Here is a 5,194-nt window from a genome sequence, read left to right on the forward strand (position 1 = left end):
AGCCAGTTGTCTATAGAGATCTAATGGTCTGATATTTCAAATATAATTGAGATCAAAGTCATTTCAACACACTTTCTTCAGAACCTGTCAAAATGCTCAGTCCACTTAATCTCCAGACTCTAGGCCCCCACATGCTGAGTACCCCTGAAGTGGTCTGAGGGCATGTATTTTGGAGACAGTGAGACTTGACAGGAAGCCCTGGATTTGCCAATCCTTACCTGCTGCTCCTTTATTGCAGACTGATTCAGGATTGGAGCTCCAAAGAAACACATGGGTAAGAAATAGAAATCTGCTGTTCAGGATCAGACAGAGTAATTGTACCCCCAGGAGCAGATGCTCTGATGTGAGGCTTTGATTTCCATCAGGGTTTAAAGATGGCCATGTCATGCCAAGCATTTCATTGTCCCACAACCACAGCATGCATGTTACTTGGGCTTGTCTGCATTTCTATCATAGATGAAATTCTTCTCCAAGTCACCCACCAATGGACTTCTCTACTTACCTAGAAGTGGGTCACAGACATATGCCCTCATTGTAAAGAAGGCCAGGGAAACAGGAGTGTGGCCCTGGGGACCAGTAGGTAAGGGATGGAATAGCTATTGTTCAGCAAACAAGTGTCTGCCATGGGGATTTTGGCAAGAGCACTTTCGATGGAGAACTTGAGGTAGAAGCCACATTGCAGATGGTCAGGGTGTAAATGGAAATTAAAATGAAATAGTGAATATAGGCAACTCTTCCAAGAAGTTTCCTTTACCTAAGAGGAGGAAAGACAGAGTGATAGCTGCAGGTGGTGGGAGATTAAAGAAACCATATATTGAAAAACAGATTTATGCATTTAAAAATAGTTGTGAGGAGACAGAAGGGTTTGAAAAAATAGGAGATAAAGGATAATCAGTTGATTCCAGAGGTTCCAGGAGCTGTGGTAAGGGATGAGGCCCAAAGCCCAGAAGGGGGAGGGTGGTATCAGCCTTGGAAAAGAGGAATATGACTTTCCAGGAAGGAACAAGGTGGCAAATAGGGATACATTTAATTGGTTTTGTAGCCTAAAATCTGTGAAGTTCCCATCTGATGACTTTTATTTTCTCTTGAGCCTTAGATATCAAGATCATCAGTCAAAAGTGAGGGGGAAGGTGAAGACTTTTATTTTCTCTTGAGCCTTAGATATCAAGATCATCAGTCAAAAGTGAGGGGGAAGGTGAAGAAGTAGAAAGTGGGGGAGCAGATGTAGCTCAAGTGGTTGAGTACCTGTCCTCCATGTACAAGGTCCTGGGTTCAAGCCCCAGTACCTCCTAAAAAAAATATGCAAGTAGAATAGGGAAGTTTTCACATTTCAGAGGTGGTGGTGGGTAGATACTGAGACTGTTGGCTGTGGAGGCAGATGGACCGAAGGGTGAAAGCCCAGATCTTACTGCATCTACATCTCCTCACCCCCAAATCCAGATCACCATTCTTCCTACCACATGGAGTGGTTTGATAGGCAGCTATAAGACAGCACCATGGCTGACACAATGTAGGTGATCCATGCATATTCAATGTATCATCATATGTCCTTCATACTAAAATGGTATGTATTATGTAATTATAGAAGTTGAACAAAATAAAGAAAAAACACTATCTCATTATACTTGCATGTAGAGAGAAGACACATGTAGAATTTCAGAAACATTAAATGTGGTAGAAAGTGGTATAGAATGGAGAATTGGGACATGATTGTAGCCTCTCTGAAGAATGGGAAAGAGATAACTTAGGCACACTGGACACTAAGAATATTGTAATGTAAAGTCAGAGAATCAGGCTCCTGGCATGGAAGGGAGCTCTGCTCAAGGGGCTTCTGGTGGGAGCAGAAGGACCAGGCTGGAGTTCACTGTAGTTTGTTTCACAGCTTGGAAGGATGTCAGTGCACAGTGAAGAACACCAGCCACTATTTGCACTGCTTAATGCTGAATCATTACTTTTGAAGACCAAAAGTATTTATTTTGGGAATTAAATATTGATACAAATTTGATATTTAAATTCCCTTAAGAAACTTATATTAGATAATAAATTTATTATGCCTGACTTGTTTTGAAAACTTCTTATACCTTAAATGGCAGATAAACACACTCAAGAACAATAACAAATTTATTAATACCATTATATCAAATCTATACAAAAGTGAACTTAACTTTCTTCTCTTTTGTCTTGAATTTTCTCCTTTCTAGGGTTTTGTAATCTTACCAGACCCAAGAGGAGGTGAGATGAGGTTGCAGGTTTTGGTGTCAAATAGCTGACTCCAGTGCTTGCTTGTGTCTCTAAGGGGATTCAAACCCCAAGGACAGATTATTAATTTCAATAACAAAAATGTTTTCTTTTTCATGTCATGGCACTCTTAAATATTTTACTTTTTTAATTTCCCCCCACTTGTGGTTTTTTGAGTGCTGTCTGCTCTCTGTGTCTATTTTCTGTGCATTCTTCTGTCTATATTTATTTATTTTTTTATTTCCCCTCTCCCTTTGTGGCTTGCATGCTGTCTGCTCTCTGTGTCATTCACTGCATAGTCCTCTGTGTTCTTGCTTGTCTCCCTTTCTTTTGTTGCACCACCTGCTGAGTAGGCTCTCCATGGTGTTTGCAGGCTGGGTGGCTCTCCAAAGAGTGTGGGTGAGCCTGCCTTCACCAGGAGGCCTCAGGATGGGAACCCAGGACCTCCCAAATGGTAGACAGGAGCCCAGCTGATGGAGCCACAGCCACTTCCCTTTTGTTTAACTTTTAAAATTGAAAATGTGCCTTTCCCAGAAATAGGGTGCTCTTTAAATTTTGCATGGCAGTCATTGTCTTGTCATTGACAAGTAATTGTCTTGTCATTACCATACACTGTCTTAGTTCATTGCTATTAAAAACACATACATCTTTTTCATTAGCATTTTATTAAAATTAGTAGGGGTTGTTATAGTTAATAGAATTAATATCTTCAAAAGTGTGGAGGGTTGAGTCCAGGTCCTTTCTAGGACATTGGACTCCCTCATTTATCTTTGTGTGTCTAGGGGGCCCTCTATTTCACTAGTTATTTGTATCACCTTATTGACCAGCGTCTGAGCTCTCCTCTCTTATTAATTCTCTTATTAATTGAAACCATGAGGCTCGTAAGCTATTCCTACTTAGAGCGCTTCTCATTTTTTCTTTGCCTGTGATTCACTTAGGCTTTACTTTGCTCTATCCCATTTATCCATATTTTAAAAATTGCATATACCGAACAAATTTGCTTAAAATAAAAATAGCCATCTATATCAATGACTTCCCACTAATTAAATTAATAAAAGTGGAAGTCTATTGTATCTACCTTTCCTTTGAATCAACAACCACCTTTTCATAAATTTTATAGTGACATCCCCCTTTTGAATAGCATTATGAAGATGTAGAATTCTTTAGATTCACACTGACCAATTAACCCATAAGTTTCTTTTTACCTTTTTTTTTTTTTTTTTTTTTTACAATTAATGTCTGATGCTCAAATTGTGGCTCACTGGGAAGCAAAGGCAGGTTCCTCTTAAAGTAAACCATTCAGGACAGAATTCACGATAAAACTGGACAGCACAGATAAGCCATATGCCAACTCAGACAAACAAATGAGGAAGGGCCAAACCCACTGAAGCCAATACTTTAACTTTATTTTGGGTAGAGAAATAAGAAAAAGCACGGAGTATACAGAGTAAAATTGGTCTTTTCAAGATCTTCAGACTGGACCTTGCACTGCTTTGCATCTCAGTTGACACGGCTCAGCGGCAACACCACACATGGAAAGGAACGCCAAGGCAGCGCACACCTCTACGCTCCCTGGACTGGCAGCGCAGGAATCTACAAGAGCAGCCCATTTTCCGCTGAGGGACTGGGAAGAGAAGGGGCATGTCAGGTACAGTGGGAAAGGAGGGAAGGGGAAGTGGCAGAGCCAGACCAGGGGAGATGCTCTAAGAAGTGACATGTCTGTCACTAATAAACCAATATACACCAGTCATAAAAGGATGGAGAGAATTCACATTTGTCATAGATAAAAGAAATCTTACTCTGAGTTGCTCATGAAGGATCATCAATCATTTACAGGTTTATCACTCCCCCTATGATACAGCTCCCATATTCAGCATTACTCACCTCTCATTCTAACCCATCCATACACTCCAGATTTTGAGCCCCACCTGCATGTGCTAAGGAGCAATGCAAAGAAGCTGGTGTAGCCTCTGACCCTGAAGCTGCTGAGTCACCATTTGCACCTCCTGGAACCCAATCCTCTGGTGTTCCAAGAACCCTAGAAAAGTCTCTAGCTTGAAGGCCCTCACTTCCTAATGCTATCATGGCTTCATGGTGGCACCTCTGGGCTCTCACCTGCAGCCTCTCGAGTGGCCCTTTCATCCCCCAGAAAGGAGATGGCCATATTGTGGTCCTGGGCCTCAGGCTGCTCCTCACCGCTTTCTCCAAAGTGCTCAGCGTGGGTCAGGAAGGCCAACAGGAGAACAGCAGAGAGGACAGTGAGGGTCCTCATGGCTGAGAGTCACTGGGGGTCAGACAAGACAGGAGAGCAGGGGGTTGAGTGTGGTGGAGAGGAAAGAGTTTCACTCCTGCCTTTATAGGTGTGTCAGGACCTAAATGTGTCAATACCTGAGGGAGGGGTGGCCAGCCCAACTTCCTCCTGTTACCTGAGGCACTTTGATGTTCCTCTGATCTGCTTCTCCCTCTACTTACAATATGCATCCATTTGCATGGTGTCCATGATTGTTTTTCACAGGTGATGATGCTGTTAGGACCTTGATAAGCCTCCCTGCTACTCCTCTGTTTGAATATTTATGAGTAAAATTATTTGTGTGTTTATACCTCTAAAACAGTCTAGAAAAAAAGAAAATGACTACAAAGGGTCAATTATCAAACTGCATTGGACTTTTCGCTAGCAACATTGGTTACTAGGGGCCATTTTTTTATTTTATAAGGGAAAACAACTTGAATGTGGAATTCTATTTTAAGACAATATATGATTCAGATTTATGGGGGTAAGTGGTCTTTTTTTGCATATTCACAGACAAAGGAAATGTATAGTACATTAATATTTTTGAAAAAAAAATTGCTCAAGGATATATTCCAATAAAATAGAAAAGAGTCCAAGTAAGTAGAACTAGAAATAGAAAAACAGAGTTGAAAAAAGACTCATTAAACTGTCTATATTTTGTTTAGA

At 41.1% G+C, this 5,194-nt stretch overlaps 1 long non-coding RNA gene across 1 annotated transcript; it reads right to left on the reverse strand.

Moving 5' to 3' along the window:
- Window positions 1–3,622: 3,622 nt before the first annotated feature.
- On the reverse strand, window positions 3,623–4,570 carry LOC101419001 (uncharacterized). Its single transcript, XR_011647438.1, has 2 exons — window positions 4,354–4,570; window positions 3,623–3,862 (listed from the first exon to the last, which is right to left on the reverse strand). It is a non-coding gene; the product is annotated as an uncharacterized lncRNA (long non-coding RNA).
- Between the last annotated feature and the right edge of the window lie 624 nt (window positions 4,571–5,194).

The sequence above is a fragment of the Dasypus novemcinctus genome, chromosome 25 (genome assembly GCF_030445035.2).
Source record: "Dasypus novemcinctus isolate mDasNov1 chromosome 25, mDasNov1.1.hap2, whole genome shotgun sequence".
Lineage (NCBI taxonomy): Eukaryota > Metazoa > Chordata > Mammalia > Cingulata > Dasypodidae > Dasypus > Dasypus novemcinctus.